This window comes from Arachis stenosperma, chromosome 4, assembly GCF_014773155.1.
Source record: "Arachis stenosperma cultivar V10309 chromosome 4, arast.V10309.gnm1.PFL2, whole genome shotgun sequence".
Lineage (NCBI taxonomy): Eukaryota > Viridiplantae > Streptophyta > Magnoliopsida > Fabales > Fabaceae > Arachis > Arachis stenosperma.
Window position 1 is genome coordinate 34,879,927 of NC_080380.1, and position 20,230 is coordinate 34,900,156.

A 20,230-nucleotide genomic window follows, 5' to 3' on the forward strand; every position below is an offset into this window, starting at 1 on the left:
CAATTTCACAAATTATTTTCAATAAAATGCCCAAATCTAAAAATTAGAAATGGTATACTTAATTTCTTCATTTTCCAAAATAGCAGTAATAATATTTAAAATATTATTTATCTAATCCAAATCATATAAAATCCTTATTATTTCATAACTACCAACTTTATAAATTTGAATATAGAAAATAATCCAACAATTGTGAAATTGGATAAAAATCATAACTTATCTCAAATCCAATAAATCAAAACTTGCCTTAATTATCTTTAATAAAATAATGAAGAAATTAAGGCTATAAATAACTGTAGGATTTGAGACTTGATCATAATAAGACTTTTCAAATATTCTGGGTCTTACATTCTACCCACCTTATAAAAATTTTCGCCCTCGAAAATTGATACAAAATGAAAGAAATTCCATAACAGTTCACCTTTGAACACATTTAAGGAAGAAGCAAAAATATCTCAAAATATAATCATATATACGATTTTCAAATACTTTTATTGTCATAAGCATAAGGATGTAAAGGTAGGAGTGTGATTGCAAAGCAAACGTTTCAAGGTAGGCTCAATGCAAAAGATAACATGGGTCAATCATGTGATAGAAGGGCAAGGCATCAAAGGCTATTAAACAGGATGGAGTTAAAACGACGTGCTTAACCTCCGTACACTAATCTCATATCAACCTCAAAGTTTCAACTTTCCAACTCCATCAAGCACTTTACAAACCCCAAATTCAATCACAAGCCTGGCAACCACAAACCCGTTCGCAAGGAACAAAACACCCACAACTCATCATAACGTTACGCACTTACCGCTTCACTTTCCAAATACACATATCACGTCTTAAAGAACTAACGCATCGCGTTACTACGTCTACAAGTCGCATGTGATATCAAAACAATTCTCAAGTTTACTCAGAAGGATACAAGATTTAAAAAGGAGAGTCAAATGTCAAGGATAGTACTCATAGATCCGAGGGAATGTATCCAATCCCAGACAACAAGGATGATCAAGCAAATGAAGTTTGCTAGAAATAAATCAACTGACAACCTCAAAGATGACCCTTGGATCAAAGAAGTTCAATAGGATCAACAAGAAAACCAGCGCATCAGTTTGAAACAAACTCAAACTGAGTCGATGAAGTATGAGATTTACAGAAGAGAATATTTCAAACCCAAGACAAAACTCACAGAACTCAAGAGCACGATTACAAATACTTTTGAATACATTGTTTTTAAAAGAATCGAAAACTTGCAAGAAAGTCACCTCGCAGTTTAAAAGAAGGTTAAGCAACAAACATCCTTCAAAAGAGTAACAAAAACATAAACGTGGCTTTGCTTTAATACAATTTCATGTTGAAACAGATCATGTAGAATTTTAAAACAAACTGTACACGGGTTTTGGCTAGGAGCAAAAGTATTTCCTCAACTATTTTGGAAAGATAGTTAGGTGTACAATCTTAATCAAAAGCAATCATAAAACTCGGAAGAGAAATCGAATGCTCGTTCAAAATTCTCAAAATCCATATTCAAACAAGCGTGTATAACATTTATAGCGAGGACAAAAGAGGAAGTTAAGCTCTTTTTAGAAAAGAAATCCCGAGGTAAAAATTTTGCTTACAATCTAGTAAGGAAACAAGCGGTGTGTTACAAACAAACAGGTTCCCATTAAACAAGGGAACTTTTCAGAACCTCATTTAAAATAGCGCATGTCAATTTCAAAACAATTTTGTCAAAAATCGAACAATAGTTTCAATCTCAATCAAGCAATAGAAAATAAATTCCATTTAGAACTTCTTCAAAGAGAATTCAAAACTTCTTTAAAAGCTCAAAACAAGACTCCAAAAGTGTTCTTGAAATCGCCATCTCAGAAGAACATTCAAGAAGTTTAAGATGTACTAAAAAGAAGTCAAGCCATGCAAAAATAGGATTTTAAACCAAGATAGCTCAAACAAGATCCACTATGCATGAGACATCAAACAAGCTTTCAACTGATCCAACGGAAAACAAAAGTCATAGAAAAAGACAACTCAATCATTAGTAATTTCTCAAGGATAAATCTTTGACTAAAAACTCTTGTAGAGATAATGAGAGAATAAACGATGCACTAATTTGAAACAAATCAAACCGACTCACATAAGGATGAAATTCACAGGAAGGACAAACCAAGATTAATGATAATTTCACAAGATGTAAAAGATTAGTTAAAAACAGAATCACGTATGACATTCATAGAGGTGAAAAGCTTAAGAAGAAACGAGTCCGTTCAAAAGAAGAAAGCTATGAGTCCAACATTTTCAAAAGAACAATAATGGCATAAACCCTATAGCATGCTGAATCAAACTCAATTCAAAATGAATTAAGTAAAGTTTATCAAACGAAACTCAACGGGGATAAAAATGAAAAATTCTTTCTTTCCAAAGTTTTGAAAAATATCCAAATACATAATCAAATGAAAATGTGCATTGGAACTATAATAAAATTACTAGAAAGTCAAATTATAATTTTAAAGTAAATGCAGTTCCGTAAACCAGTAAAAGTACAGGCGAGGTATTAGAAATAAATAGTTGTCAAACTGTGTAAGAAATCTTCAAGTTTCATATATAGATAAGTATACATCTATTCAATAGCAATTTTCATAAAAGTCTCAAAACTAGCTGTAATCACTGTCAAATAAGAGGAAAAACCGAATCAACAATTTCTATAAGAATGGACTCGGAATCCGGACTTAAAAAGGCACAGTGCATTAAGACAAGTTCAAAGCTATATCAAAGGATACGTGAATCAAAAAGAACTCAAACAGAGAAAGATAGATACAACAAGGATCTCAAACAAGCATATGCACTTAGGATCAAATAAGAATGCATATGAATAAGGGAATAGAGTAGAAATATCAAACTACTTTTCAAAAGGAGTAGCAAACAAGAATTTCAAGTTAGGACACGAAAGAACAGGTCGACTCGAACAAAATCCAAAACACACAACTGAATAGCCTCGAGAAATAGTTTCCAACGTTCCCAAAACCCGCGATTCGCTTTGCTCAAAACTCACATATTATCTATGATAACCCATTAGTGCTTTCATTTACATAATTCACTAGTATTAAGTCGGCCAAACTTAATACCAAGAATTATGCAATGCAAGACTAACGGCGTTAATCAATAGACCGTCATGTGCATAAAGCTCTAATTCTCATCATTCGACAAGACCTAATACATGACAAACGCTCAGAGCATGCAATTGAAGCATAGTCAGTCCATTCCTCAGGCTCTACAGGAAGAACTGCTCTGATACCATAATGTAACACCCTAACTACCAAAGCTCACGCTTCCGGCTGCGCAACTCTGATAGCTCGGACATTACGACGACACTTATACTATTTAATACTAAAATATGAGCCTGTTTAAAAACTTTAAACCGCAATACCGTTTCTAAAAATACTTTCGTTCGATAACGTACATCCAAAGAAACCATACAACTTATGAAAACTCATAAAGAGTACATCCATATATATACATACATATATATAAATAATATTACAGACATTAACCAATACAATTCCTATCCCTCTTATAGAATATATCAATATAGAGGCGAGGGTACAATAATTAATAATCCAAAGCAATACAGAACATCACAACAATAACTAAATAAACTCTTCGTAACTTCTGCGCCCATATCCTGAAAGGGAAAAAATGTAAGGGGTGAGAACATCATCCTCGAAAGGGTTCTCAGTAGAGGGTTTTTTGGGAATTACTGTAATAGAATACATGAAGATAAACCGTACCAGTGATTAATAACCATCTTATGCTTCTTTTCAAAAACAGCAGTTTACAATGAAAGTAAAGTCAGAAATCTTTTCTGAAAGAGGAACTGTTCAATTCTCAAAACATCAAAGCATTTCAAAAAGGGTTATCTATACTGAACCAAAATAACCTTTCATATCTTATTCCAAACCAGAACCACAAAACCGAAATCAACCATCGGTCCATCTCATTCAACCACGGCCCTAGGCCCAAACAATCCAACCACAACCAATCCACCACAATCCAACAGAGTTCCAGATGCAAACACAAGTAGGAAGATGCAAACACAAACAAACAGTTATTGCAAGTAGAACAATTAGCAGTTAATCACATAGGCAAACCAAGTACAATATGCATACCCAAACAATGTCACATAGATGCATATGATGCATGCCTGTCCCTAGTGGCTGATGATATCATCTGTCGGTTATATAGCCAACCCGACACGTCCTGGTAGCTAACCATGGACAGAAACACCCATCGCGGAGCAAGTAAGTTTGAGCTACAACCCCCTTGCTACTACCCGCTCAACCCAGAGCCAGTGGAATAACCACTACTGCGGCTACTACCCAGGCGGGTGTTTAACAGCTCAACCTGGAGCGAGTGGAATCACCACTACTACCGCTACTACCCAGGCGTCACAGTCTCTAACCTGGAGCAAGTGGGACGAACCACAACCCTTGCTACTACCCAGGTATCACAGTCTCTGACCCGGAGCAAGTGGGACAAACCACAACCCTTGCTACTACCCAGGTATCTCAAGCATATATTCATTCAGTTCCAACCATGGATCAACATCCATCTCAGCCATCCGACTTAAATTCATAATTCATAGTCAGCCATACGGCCCACAACTCATTCGGCAATCAGCCATAAAACAATATCATACACAACTATTCTGGCTCACGGTTCAATCCAGAACCAGCCAATATTCATAATCATACACAGCCTTTCCGGCGAAAACAGCACTTCCATATTCAACATCATCAAATTCATAAAACCGGCATTTAAGCCATAAATCACTTTTCTCAAGCCATTTCACTTTGAAATCAAATTTCAACTCTTTTCAGCCTTGGCTTTAAAGGATCTCATTTCTCAAATCATCTCAGGCTCATAAGCCAAATTTTACTCAAAGTGAGTTCCCTTTTTAAAACAAAGCCACTCTCGGCATTCTCTTTCCAAAACTTCTAAAACCATGGCAAGCTAAGGATTTATTTCAAAGCATTCAAAATCACCCATCCAACAATGGGATTTTATAACAAAAGTTTCTCGGCAGAGTCCCAAGTCTTTAGGGAAGGTCAACTTATATAAATTCCTTAAAATTCATTGAAACTCTTAAAATCATAGATTCTCGGTTCAAGTAAATAAAACTGAATTTACTATAAAACCGGCCATACAAAATCACAAGTTCCAACCCGGTCCAAAAATCAACTCATTTGAAACGGAACCGGTTCATTTGAATCAAACCACTTTCAAGTTTCTTTTTAGAACCCATTTTTCTAACTCTTCCAAAATGCCTCAAACTTGATTAATCAATCAAAAGTCTAGATTCCTTTGAAATCACTAAAAACTCCTTTTTATATTAAAATCAATATTGGAGCATCATTCTTTCCTTTAGTGATTCAAACGGTAAAAATAGTTCAGTTCTAAATAAGCCGAACTCAACGTATAAGGTTCATCAAATAAATTAAGCTTGAAAACATAAATATCCTTTTAATAAATCAAATAATACAATTTCTCAAATCCAGCCCTTTTTAAGTAACCTTACAAACAAGTGTAGGATTCTGTAGAAATTTTGGCAGCACCTCCCCTAAAACTTGGACTTTTGTCACCCGGTTCGGGTCCCAACTAAACCATTTCTCATTCCTTTTCAACAGCTCAAAACCAGAAATCAATTTAAAGCAAGCTAAATCCAACAATCGCCTCAGTGGCGTATCTCAAGGATACCATTTCAAAATCAACTCAATATCAATCGATATAACTCATTTCCAAAGCTTTAAAGAAACGGTTCAATAACAAATCATTTGTCCAAAACCAAATCAATTAAAATAAACCAGGCTGAATCCAAAAGTGCATTCAACTTTTCATATCATCAAAACAATTAACTCAAATCAAATCAATCCTCAGCGGATTAAACTCAGATTTTAAATCTTTAAAGAATCAACTTCAAAACATTACATTTCACAATGCCGCACAACAATTCAGCCAAACCAACATCCATAATCATTCGAGTCAATCAAATAATACATAAGGCGGATACAATCACCAAATACATAATATCTCACATCAGTATCCATATGTAATAATTCCAATATATAAAACATAGTTTTTGGAAAGCGCCCCTACCTCAAAACGCCAAAATCACAACCCAAACGTGTCAACTAAACTCTTTTCGCTCCGCCCGAAATCACCGGCAATCAAAACCCGACTCGGTTTGTTCTCTCGAAAGCAGAAACAGCTACAAGCGGCATAATCAAACCAGATTCTAACTCCTAAAACCATTAACATCGCAAATAATTTATTACACGGAACAGAGAACTAACGCAGGGCTTTCAAAAATCGAAATACTCACTGAAATAACAAAATGAAGCAGCCGCAACATCAAATCGGCCCAGCAGCAGCTCCATCAATAACTTTTGGGCGACAACGGCGGTCTGAATATCTAATAACAGCAGCTGTATAACCACGCGTTATCAACACTCTTCCCGGAATTCCAAAGGAACAGTAACCAAACTTAAAACTCTTACCGCCGGCGGGACTCGGTGGCAGCAGAGACGTTCCTGGCAGTAGAGGCTTAGCCCGGAGCCTTAGCGGTGGTCCCGGAAGTCATAGAACCACTCCTGGCTACCAGAAACACAGAGGCACATGTCCCCTTTCCAACAGCAACACCTGCGGCGGTGGCTGATGCAGCAGTTCAAGACACAAGCAGCAGCGACGGGGGATTTCAACGGCAGAGAGAGAGGCAGTTTCCTCCACTCTCATCCATAGTCAAGCACGATGGAGGTGGAAGCTGGCAGTGGCGGCGTGGTTCCGACAGGGGTGACTCTCCTCTGTTCGTGCTCCCAGTGGCAGCGGAAAGAATGGATTCAGCGACAGTGACAGAAGCAGCTTTCCTCCCTCCTCGCGCGTGTGCCCTCCCGTCAGACCCTTCCTCTCTTGCCTCAGTTCCAATCTGCGACAGAGGCAACCCCACGAACAGTAGCGGCGGCCTCAACGGTGCAGGGCACGGCGGCAGAACGGCTCCTCACGTGTAGCACCTCGGGGTCTCCTCACCTCAGCGGCATCGGCGGCGATGGCGAGACCCAGTGGCGCCGGCAGACAGCCCCTTCCTCCCTTCTCTCTTCTGTTTCTCTCTTTTCCTTTGGTTCGGGAACCATGTGTGTGTGTTAGTATAGGGCTGCGCAGTTGTGTTGCAAGCTTGTTGAAGGGAAGGAGAAAGGGTGGCGGCTGTAAGGAGGTTTGCGGCGCTGAATTTGGGACAGAGGGTGTGTTATGCCGAAGGAGATGAAGCAGGGTGGAGGTGTGGCTGCACTTTGACTTGAGAAAGGGGAAGTGTTGCTACTACTGAGAGTAGGTGAAGGGAACCGGGTCGGGTACGGGTCACTGGGTTAGGGTTTCATTATTTTGAAAATTAGGATTAAGAGCATTTTAGTAATTTCACTTAAAATAGGGATAATATAGTAATTGAAATCCAATTTAAATCTAACACTATTTGTATATAGAAAAATACTATTTACTCATCAATTTCACAAATTATTTTCAATAAAATGCCCAAATCTAAAAATTAGAAATGGTATACTTAATTTCTTCATTTTCCAAAATAGCAGTAATAATATTTAAAATATTATTTATCTAATCCAAATCATATAAAATCCTTATTATTTCATAACTACCAACTTTATAAATTTGAATATAGAAAATAATCCAACAATTGTGAAATTGGATAAAAATCATAACTTATCTCAAATCCAATAAATCAAAACTTGCCTTAATTATCTTTAATAAAATAATGAAGAAATTAAGGCTATAAATAACTGTAGGATTTGAGACTTGATCATAATAAGACTTTTCAAATATTCTGGGTCTTACAGAAGATCTGTTAATTAATTTGAATTTAAATTCAAATCTTATCTTTTAGGAAAAGATATTATTTTTATTTTTAGATAATTAAATTTTAAATTAATTAGGATTAGTTATAAAAAGGGAAGACTTCTCTTGGGAGACTCCATTGGGGGATTGGATCCCATCATTGGAATATATTTTGTTACCTGAACCCTTATTTATTTTCTACTCTGAACCATGAGCCACTAATCCTCCATTGTTAAGGTTAGGAGCTCTGTCTATTTGTATGGATTGATTTTGTTACTTTTTCTATTTTAATTTATGTTTTGGATTTATATTTAAGAATTGTTTTCGTTCTTTATATTATGAATTTGGGTAGAACGGAAGTATGACCCTCTTTCTATTTGAGTTCTTGTATAACTTGGAAAAGCTCTATACTTGAACAATAGTTTGAAAACATATTCTCTTAAATTTTAATTATTTGGATTTAAGGGGATACGTGACATATAATCCCCTTATTTTTGGGTAATTAGAGTTTTTGTGGCAAGAAAACTGAAAATTGATTTTTATCCTCTAATTGGAATTAATTGACTAAGGAATTGGTAGTTAATGAATTTTAGAGGAGACTAGGAAGGTCTAAGGAATTAGGGTCTAGTCACATATAGTTTTCCATAAATTAAATCCTACATAATTAAAATAGTTAGTAAAAAAAGTTAATCCGGAAAAATAGATAACTCTGAAGCCTTAACTATTTTCTCTATATTTTATTCCCAATTTATTTATTTGTCTATCCTTTTTATACTCTGAGTTCGAATTTAAATCTTTTGAATATCTCAAAACCAATTGCTGCCTGCCTAACTAATCCAATCAATCAATCATTGTTGTTTGATCCATCAATTCTCGTGGGATCGACCCTTACTCACGTAAGGTATTACTTGGTACGACCCGGTGCACTTGCGGTTAGTAAGTGTGGGTTATAAAAATCTGCACCAAGTTTTTGGCGCCGTTACCGGGGATTGACTGTGATTAACAACTATTAATTGTTTGATTGTTTAGATTAGGCGTTTTAATTTTAATTAAAAATTATTTTATCATTTTTCAAAAAAAAAAAATTTCCCTTGTTTTGCGTTAGCAACCCCCTGTCCCCGTTTTAAGTTTTCCACTTCATTTAACTTTTGAATTTTGTTTTCAAAACCTGCGTCCAGTTTTTCTTATTTTATTTTAAATTTCCTTTTCATTTTTATTTTCTTTTATTGTTATTCTGTTTCCTGTTTTATTTTTCTTCATCATTTAGCTTTTGAATTTTTTTCTTTTTTCTTTCTTTCAAAACCTGCGTCCGTTTTATTCTGTTTCTTTTCATTATTTTTTCTTATAATATTTTATTAGTTTTATTTTATTTCTATTTTTAACCGTCAAAAAAAATATTTAATATTAATATTTTTCTTAATTTCTGATAAGTTTGGTGTCCCCTTAATTGTTTATTCTTTCTAGTTATTTTATTTATTGAGTTTAAGTTTCCTTTATATTCTTTCTTCTTTGCTTGCTTGTTAACCACATGGTGCGTTTAATCCTGTCTGGTGTTTTGTGCTGAGGAAAAATAATGGAGAGAGATCACATGGGTTACTACTTACACCCAAGTAGTGATTTATACTATGGTAGATGGAGGAACTATCAAAATTTTGGTTGGCAAAGCTAAAACCAAAGAAACTTCAATGCTCCATGTTCCAACTACCAAGAACCATCATCTTTCTACCCATATCAAGAGCCACCATCAAATATTGAGACTTCTCAGAAGAAAAGTGTTATGGAAGCGGAAACTCTTAATGCTATTCTTGCCCAGAACAAGCTTATGACTCAGCAATTAAGTTTACTTACTCAACAGATAAGTGGCATGCAAGTCCTAACTATCAACACCCAACACCCAAATTTTGGGTGGGGAAAGTAACCTCAGAGGCCACAAAATTTTAATCATAATTCTCAAGATGGTTTTCAACAAAATAATTTTAATAACCACCAGTTACAATCAACTCAGCAGGCAAACTCTAAATCCCAAGAAGATTCTAACTGGGAGATGATGATGAATTTTATGCAGGAAACCAGAGCCTCCATTAGAAACTTGGAAGTACAAATGAGCCAAATAAGCAAGCAATCAGAAGAAGAGGAAAATGCACAACCTCCAATGTCCTTGGTAAGTAAGGAAGAAGAGATTGAATTAGAAGAAAGCTACCAAGAGGAAGAGGTTGAAATTGAGGAAGCTTGCAAAGAAAAGGAAGAATTCAAAGAAGAACACAAGGGAATGGAGCTTGCAAGACCTCTCCCAAAACCATCACCATCCAATACAACATTCAAGTGGGTAAAATTTCTACCCTTAATCTTTACTTTCTCACTTGAATATGGGCTACTGGAAACGGATGGTCAACTTAAAGCTCTTTGTGGTATTAAGAGTAAGAGGAAGATGGTTAGTGGCAAGAGTTATCAAGCAAGGTTCAATATGGTTGCATGCTCCAAATTCAAGTGCAAAGATTGGTATAGAGCTAATTTGAATGGGTCTAGAAGGTTGCTTGGATGTCTCTGTGAAAATTCAGATTGCTTGCCACCCGGTGGGAACAATGGTGATACACAAGAAGACGGGTGTAAAAGCAAGGTCTGAGACCCTGGAATTCATTCCCACAATCAACACTCTAGGGACTTTGTCACTTGCTTCAGCTTGTTCAAAGGCGTTATGCGCCTAGTTTGGGATCCCGGTAGCCATTGGAATTACAAACATTGGTAGAGATTCCTGGATCAGTACAAGCATAAGCCACCATGACAAGGAGCTCACCACATGTCCAACTTAAGGACTTTAACTAAAAGTGCTTGGTGGGAGACAACCCACCGTGGTATGATCGTTTCTTTTCAGTCTTAGTTGTTTTTCGTAGTAATAGTTCTCTTATTTGATTTTTATTAAGTTCTTTCTAATTTTCTAATCATGCAACTATTTTAGAACAGGAACCGGATAAAAAAAATAAAAAATAAAAAATAAAAAACAAGCCCACGCGATCGCGTGCCCCACGCGTTTGCGTCGCTTGTGATTTTTCGCCATCCACGCGGTCGCGTCACTGATGCGGACGCGTGACCTGCGAAATTGACGTAAAAGAGTGTTTAGGCAGAAAGTTGTGCTGGCTTGGGGAAAGAGTTGTGCTAAACGCACGGAATTGGTCACGCGTTCGTGTGATCGATGCGATCGCGTCGATTGCACAAATGGCCATCCACGCGTTAGCGTGACCGACGCGATCGCGTCGTATGAAAATAGGCATCCCAAGCCATGCGGACAGAAAGTCGCGCGGGCGCGCGGCTGGCTTCGCGCGAATCGCACAAAATACAAGTCACGCAAACGCGTGCCCCACGCGTTTGCGTCGCTTGCACCACACTAGTTCACCGCCCAGTTTTCTTCCTCTCTCTCTCCCAATCCTATTTCTCTCTTATTCTTTTATCCTTTTATTTTTCTTTCCTCATAATATTTATCTCTTTCTATTTTCAGTTCTTATTTGCTTGAGGACAAGCAAACCTTTAAGTTTGGTGTTGTTGGACGCTGCGCTTATTGGTTTTCTGGTACAAAAGGGAGGCGAATCATCTTCACGAAGGAGCACAACCTGAAGAATAAAGCGACCGCTAGGATAACTAAGGTCGTTGAGTTCCTTTCATTTTTATTCCTCCTTTCTTTTTTCTATGTTATGTTCCGGTTTTCTGCCATTTTACTTTGTCTGTTGCATGATCTTTTATTAGTTAGAATCCTAGGATTATTTTTTTTAATTTCTTTAATGTTGAAAAGATGTTTCATGTACCACTCACTGAACTTGAATCTAAAAAGAAAAGAAAAAGAAGTGATGTATTAGAAATTGAGTTTAATTTTAAGAATAGTCTTATTTACTTAAATGTGGTGGTATTTTTTGTGATTTTTGAATGCATGATATGAACAGAGTATATTTGAATTTGAATCAAGGGATGTTGATGTATAAGGAACAGGAATTTAGAGAATTATTATGCCTTCTCTGAAATAAATAAAAATTTAATCCTTGAAGCAAAAGAAACAGCGAAAATAAAATAAAATAATAAAAAAAAGGTCCAAGGCTCTGAGCATCAATGACTAGGGAGGTCAGACATGATTAAAAGCTCAAAGAGTTGTTTCCCTAGTCACATGCTTGTGGTGTGATTGTGTCAAGTAATCCTTGAGACAGAACACTTAGAGTCGAGATCAATTACATTTAACAGAGTATGCCAAAGGCTTTGAGCACCATTGTCTGGGAGTAATTAAAAGAAAAATCAGAACTCAAAGAAAGTTCCCCAGTTAAGTGCTTGTGGTGTTTCTGTGTCAAGTAAAGCTTGAGACAAAACATTTAAAGTCACGGCTAGGCTCAAGGTGCAAAGCACCAAAGAAAAATAAATTAAAGTAAATTTTGCTGTGTTCAAGGATTAAACTGAAATGTAAAGATCAAAGAATTCATAATATCATCTGGATTCTAATTCCGAATGACAATAACATTCTTGATTCAACGGAGAGTGAGATGCCAAACCTATTCAGGATTACAGTTATAAACCCCACTATAAAAAGAGACATGAGCTTAATCGAACTCTCATTCTCATGCAAATTTACATCATAAGCTTATATTAGTTTTGGTTGCTTGAGGACAAACAATAGTTTAAGTTTGGTGTTGTGATGCATGAGCATCTTATCTATCTTTTCCTAGTGAATTTGCATCTAAATTGTTGAGTTTAATTTAGAATTAATTATATTTTAGCCACTATGGATGCTATTTTGAGTTTTGTGCAATTTTATTTATTTTAGGTAGCATTCGGAGGGATTTGATGAAGTTTCTGCAGAGAAAGAGAAGAAACCAAAGAGATGACCAGCGAAGACCGACGCGGACGCATGGCTCACGCGACCGCGCGGAATAGAGAAAACGCAATGACGCGATCGCGTGCCTGACGCGAACGCGTGGACTAGAATATGTACAAATGACGCGAACGCGTGGACGATGCGGACGCGTCACATGCGCGATCTGCAATATTACAGAAAACGCTGGGGGCAATTTTGGGCCACGTTTTGACCCAGTTCCAGCCTAGATAACACAGATTAGAAGCTGTAGAATTGACAAATCAAGTGGTCCCCACCCATCAACTGAAGATCTGTTAATTAATTTGAATTTAAATTCAAATCTTATCTTTTATTTTTAGATAATTAAATTTTAAATTAATTAGGATTAGTTATAAAAAGGGAAGACTTCTCTTGGGAGACTCCATTGGGGGATTGGATCCCATCATTGGAATACATTTTGTTACCTGAACCCTTATTTATTTTCTACTCTGAACCATGAGCCACTAATCCTCCATTGTTAAGGTTAGGAGCTCTGTCTATTTGTATGGATTGATTTTGTTACTTTTTCTATTTTAATTTATGTTTTGGATTTATATTTAAGAATTATTTTCGTTCTTTATATTATGAATTTGGGTAGAACGGAAGTATGACCCTCTTTCTATTTGAGTTCTTGTATAACTTGGAAAAGCTCTATACTTGAACAATAGCTTGAAAACATATTCTCCTAAATTTTAATTATTTGGATTTAAGGGGATACGTGACATATAATCCCCTTATTTTTGGGTAATTAGAGTTTTTGTGGCAAGAAAACTGAAAATTGATTTTTATCCTCTAATTGAAATTAATTGACCAAAGAATTGGCAGTTAATGAATTTTAGAGGAGACTAGGAAGGTCTAAGGAATTATGGTCTAGTCACATATAGTTTGCCATAAATTAAATCCTACATAATTAAAATAGTTAGTAAAAAAAGTTAATCCGGAAAAATAGATAACTCTGAAGCCTTAACTATTTTCTCTATATTTTATTCCCAATTTATTTATTTGTCTATCCTTTTTATACTCTGAGTTTGAATTTAAATCTTTTGAATATCTCAAAACCAATTGCTGCCTGCCTAACTAATCCAATCAATCAATCGTTGTTGCTTGATCCATCAATTCTCGTGGGATCGACCCTTACTCACGTAAGGTATTACTTGGTACGACCCGGTGCACTTGCCGGTTAGTAAGTGTAGGTTATAAAAATCCGCACCACTAAGCTCCTAAATACTCAATCTAACACTAAATCATACAATTGGTACAATATCAAAAACTAGGATTTACATAAATTGATGAACCAAAAAGAAAAAATGGTTATTTACCTTTACTCACTGAAATTGGTGATGGATACCACCAAAAACACAAGCTAAAAAACTCATATCAAAATCACAAAAAATCCTCAATACGCAAACTCAACACACAAAATTAGCTTTGAATGAAAACCTAGAGTTGGAATTTTGAGTTACATACCAAACTAATCAAATAGAATTGAAGAGGAAGAGACAAACTTCACGTGGCCGTAAACGGTGCGACGATCGGAACTCCAGAGCAAAAGTTACGATGGATCAAAAATAATAAAGGTTATGGTTTCTTCTTTCTTTTCTCTTTTTTTCATGAGCTGCACTCTCACCAAATTGGGGGGATGCTGAATTTTGTGAAGTGTTGTGGGTTATATATGTGGGCTTAGACCCGATAAAGGTCCAATTTCATTTTCTTAACCTGTTGGCTCAATTTCGGGTCAAAATTTTTAGGATAAGCGTTTTAATCCGCACACTAAATTAGGGATGGCAACGAGAAAGGACGGGAGCAGAAGATGCCTCCTTGCGCTCCGTCTCCGCCCTCAAATTTACTTCCCATTCTCGCCTTAATCCCACCACGGGAGAATATTTTCTCCCATCCCATTTTTCACGGGACCCTATTCTCCACTGGGACTCAATTTTTTATTTTTCTATATTAACAATTTATACAAAAATTTTAATAAAAATTTTTAAAATATCACAAAACATTATTACAACATATAAATAGAATATTGTCTAAGATTACAAGTTTAAAAATATAAAATAACACATCATAGTCATAGAGAGAAAAGACTTGGAATGTGGGATGATACAGTGTTAATATTATGGAGACAAAAAAGACATTTTTTAAATTAAAGTTAGATTTTTCAATATATATATATATATATATATATATATATATATATTATGTGAAATGACTAAAAAATCTATATTAGAAATAAAATTTTAAGAAATTTTAAATAAATTTAATAATTCAGAGATTAACGGGACGGGGAATCTCCGCTCAGGTCCCACACCTGCTTCGGGAGAATTTCGCCCCATCTTATCCCCATGAAAAAAATTTTTCATCTTTAAATTTTTATTTGGGATAATTCCATGAAAATTTGTATGTCTTGAGAAGTTTTGTCATCCCTACCCTAAATATTTTTATTTTGTCAAATTTTAAATATTAAATATTAAATATCTAATATTTTTTCGCTCTTATTTAATTTATTATTAATTTTTAATTAATTATTTATTATTTTTTCGAGTTTTACAAATGATGATGATGAAAGTAATAATAACATCAGTAATAACAATAACAACAATTATAATAATAACTATAAAGTGAATTTTACTCAACTTTTTTAAAATAAAAGATAAATTACCTTATATATATATCTAATAATTATTGAATAAAATTAATTAACTGATCATAATTAATTTTAATTCTTAATTTAATCTAAATTTTGGTAATCTAACCAATAACAATAAAATAAAAACTTCAAAAAAATTCAGAAATATAAAAATTTAAAATTTAAAAATTCTTGTTATGATTACTTTTTTTTTTGTTTTTTAATTTCTTTCAAAAATTTTCTCCATTTCTCTATAAAAACTTCTTTAAGTTTTTCTATTCTCATGTCCCATGCAAATTGATATTCTCTCTTTTTTCATTATTATTTTTATTAAGTCTCTCTTACATATTTTGATTAATTCATCATATAATATAACAATAAAAAATCTACACTAATAATAGTTTAATTTATAACACATTCTAAAAAACACAATTTAAAAAAAATTCTTAATTATTCGTAAGAATCAAATGTTTTGTATGAGTATTATTATTGTACTTCCCAATATATTTATAATCACCTAGTAACGATAACGATGATATGAGACAAAATACAAATTTATAGTCTTATACTCACTAACATTATTATCCTTTAATTTTTGGATGTGAAAGATACAATTTTTAATTTTCTTGTCACTATAATAATCTTGATCATAATCACCAGCAACATCAACATATGGATAAGAAAAATTATGATTAACCACTATAAAAAATAATTTATTTTTTATTTTAGAGAGAGTTTGAATTTATCTAATAATAATAATAATAATAATAATAATAGTTTAATATACTAATAAAAAATTTAAAAAAATTTACATATTTAAGATTATCCAAATGTTCAATAACATACTTTGCGGCTAATGTAAAATTACGAATAATTTCAATTAAATTAAAATAAAAAAATAAAAACGGATATGTATTCAACCTCTCATTTACACACTCACGAAGCTTCACTCTCTCTTTTATTCAACTTCAAAACGCAGTTTCAGCAACCATATAAAGGCCAAATTAAGGAGAAAAACATTCAAATGAAAGACACGTATCTCACATGCATTTACTTTGAGAGTTATGTTACGCCTTATTTTCACACCTGCCAAATACAGTTTATAATTTCCTTTTTTGGCCAAACAGGACACGTTTCGAATATGCATACACCCACATTTCAAGTGCAGCTCGCTTGCATGTTGTAACTATTTTTTTTTTTTAAAAAAGTACTAGTGTAAAATTCGCGCTACGTTCGGGCCAAATATTGTTTTATCGTAAAAATTTATTGGTACTTATCCATTAATAATTATTATTTTTTTTTTTTTGACAGAAGAAAATATATCATTCAAAGGAAAGCCAAACGGCACTTACAGATAATAAAGATAAATTAGATCTAAAATTTGAGAAGATGATTAGATAAATTCTATGCTGAACTATAAACTGAGAGTAAGCCCAATGTTCGATTACAAAGAATCTTAACCAGTAGAAACATAAACAGATCTGAATCTCTATGATTTCTAAATCAACACTAAAAGTGATGCAACATGTTGAAAATTCTGTTCTTCTTCTTTGCTTAAAGACGAATCCTCCTCTAGTCTGAAGATATTTCCATGAACAATAAGTGAACTTCAGTGTATACTCCAAGATCTGATAGATCTGTACCAACGTACCCACACTACCCATAAAGGGAGGACAATAAACCACCACAAAAGGGAAGAAAATACACCACATAGGGATATTAAAAAATAGAAACAGAGTTAAACAAAAAAAAAACTGAAAGAAACCAAAAGAAAAAAAGGGGGAAGGAGAGGGAAAGGAGAAGGAAAAAGGGGGGAGGGAGGCCACCACCTTACCAAGATAGCGGTGGCGGCGGCAGCCTCCCTCTTGGACTCCACAAGAATAAAAGGGCTTCAACCCTAGCAGAGAGAAGAGAGACGGACGCGTTGTGATTTAATAATTATTATTATTAACTTGAAAAAGTTTGTGTATAAAAATCATTGTATAGTATATAAGACTGTTTCATCTTTACTTTTCAAAAGCCAAATAATTTTGATATTTTTTTAGTCTATATGAGCCTATTTTACTTAAAAAGAAATATTGTCTAGTTTACAGCTTATCGACAATCAACTTATATTTTTCCATTTACATCTTATCTAGTTTACACCTTTAGAAATACATACCAAAACATATCAAGTGATTTCACATATAGAAAAGAAATATTGAAAAAAGAAATTAACCGTCTCATTTTGCCTCCTGAATTATAAAAGTCAGGTTTCCATCTTCCATAAAAATTAACAGATAAGATGAAACAAATCAGCTTAAATAAATGAAAATCTAATTTTAGGGGAAAATAAAAACCTTAAACACCGTCCATCTCTTGTTCAACCTTGGCCTGCATTTCGTGGAAGGCCCCTAGCTTTCTTCTTCTCTGTTTCGGCGAGAGCATGGGTTAGTAAAGATAGGTAATTTTGACCAAAATAAAAACTCTTTTACTCTGATTCAATCACAATTTCAAAGAATACGTCGTGTTTCACTATATATATGACATTTCAGAGCCTTCTAACTGAGTATTTGGTAGATGTAAACAATTATATAAGCTTTTAAAAGAAAAATAGTGAAAAAAACTCACTTGAATGTATCTTCTTTGAGACTGAGGCATGATGAACACGGTTCAAAACAGTGAAGGTAGATATGATGAAGAAGTGCGAGCTGTGTAAGGTTAAGGGTAGTACATTCTGCGAGTCGGACCAGGCTATCCTATGCTGGTAGTTCTTGTACTTTGGCGTTGCTGTTGTAGTTCTTGTATTCGACAGAGAGGAAATCATCTGAGGCGGCAGAGGTAGACGGTGCCAATACGGGGAGCAAATGAAAATAAACACCAAATGAATCCCAAAAATTTGAAGCTACTTCTTCAGTGCTGCAGAGCAAAATGAGGAATGAGAGCAAGAGAGATTCAAATCATTGATTTGAAATGGGGGAAAGTTTCAATATTACTCAAGCTGTTCTTTAACCTATTCAAGTAAACTCTATTTTGTAATGTATTTGCACATAGAAGCAACTTTTTTTAAACTCAGGATATTCAACACCTCTATTAACGAAATAGGATTAATTCTATGAAGAAAGAATAATATTGAACTAAACAAAGGAACCCTTTCAAAGTCCATTTAAATTATAATTACTTACCTTAAAAAAAGAGCATTACACACATATTCTAGCACTGCACTCTCAAAGGAACTCCTTTTTTGCAGTCATAGCTTGAATACATATTTCTGTGAATTACTATGTTAAAAGAAAGCTGGTTGCTAAATTTAATTAGCTGGTAATTATCTACAACTAAACATGAAGAAATTACCTGAATAACAAAATATTTAAAATTGTCTAAATAAAGTAACAAATAAGAATGCCTTAATTGAAATCATAGATAGGATAAAAAAAATTCTATTTGATCCTTTTTTCTCGCAACCAAACACATCAACAAAAAATGAGGTATATATAAGCAGTTTGTAATAAGTAAGAGAGATGAAAGATTACCCTTGTGCAGTTTCTGATACTCCTGAGGCTTTCCCAATCAAAAAGCCACCTTTCATTGTTCTTTGAGAATAATAAAGAGTAGCGTGCAGCTAATTCACGAAGTTGTAGGACCTTGATCTTGTTAATGATGCCAAAATCAACCTACATACATATATAGATATTAGAATATATTAAATGATCATAGAATGAAGAATAATAACTGCATTTGGGTACGGCAACTATGAAAAAGTTTGCTCTCCATAGATTCAAAATTGTTTTTGCTTTTGAGTATTCACAAAAGCCTGAGCAAAACTGATCAGAACATGTTAATAACATGACGATTAATTCAACTTAGGCATAGTTTCGTTCATAGCTTAAGTTTGCAAATAAATAAACAATAATTGATAGCATGGGCTAAGCTAAGAGCCTAAGAGCAACTTATTAATTAGTTATGAGCGTATGATCAAGTCATGACTTTGCAGATCATGCTGAAACTTAATACGCATACTTCAAATCATTAGCATAAACCAAACAAAAAGTGCAATCATAAAAATCAATCAATTGCACAATTCACAAAAGCAAAATCAAGAACTCAAAAAAAGAAAAAAAACTAACAAATTCAACACCTCTTTTTATGTTCATATAGAACTGACTTTATCATCGGCCATACTATCCTTAACCGCCATGACCAGCAGTGCTGCCAGCAACCTCAGCATCCTTATCATTGGGATACCGTATAATGAAACTGAAGACAGTCCACCTTTGAACCAAGCCCCAAAACCTTGACAGTCCACCTAAAGACACTATTAATAAGATTAGCTTTAAGACAAACTTCAAGTAACTATCTTCTACTTGCAATCACTGTCATTGCTAAAAGCAAAATATATCTAAATCCTCAATTGCAACATGAATAAATAACCCAAGCAATTTGAGATAATAATAAAATTCTTGGTTATAGCTTTAGCAAACCACATCACAGGAAAGCAAAACTGATTATAGTCTTATAATTGTAAATATATATTCACCAAAAAAATTAATAGTGACATTCTCAAATGTTGATATGCAATTCTTAGTTGCTGGACACAGCCAAAGGTGGAGGATTTTTCTGCACTCCAAACTAATCAAGTTCTTTTTCAATGCACAAATATGCAATAAGGAAAAACATAAAATCTTAACTAAAAATATGTAAATCGTCAACTTGCTGCTAGCTGCTCTTTCTTATTAACTACCCCTGCATTCATTAACTAACTTCTTAATCTTCCAATCTAAAGCTAGAACAAATGAAGCAAAATTCAAAGAGTTTATAGCCATTTAATCAAGCATATAACATGCAAAGAAGCAAGCTTAAAAATAGGT

General features: G+C 34.3%; 1 long non-coding RNA gene across 2 annotated transcripts; it reads right to left on the reverse strand.

Moving 5' to 3' along the window:
* Positions 1-338: 338 nt before the first annotated feature.
* Positions 339-7,344, reverse strand: LOC130976487 (uncharacterized). Of its 2 annotated transcripts, none has more exons than XR_009084694.1 (4): positions 6,546-7,344; positions 6,371-6,473; positions 6,145-6,290; positions 339-3,805 (listed from the first exon to the last, which is right to left on the reverse strand). It is a non-coding gene; the product is annotated as an uncharacterized LOC130976487 (long non-coding RNA). The 2 variants fall into 2 exon arrangements; XR_009084693.1 differs by having other exon boundaries at positions 340-3,673.
* Between the last annotated feature and the right edge of the window lie 12,886 nt (positions 7,345-20,230).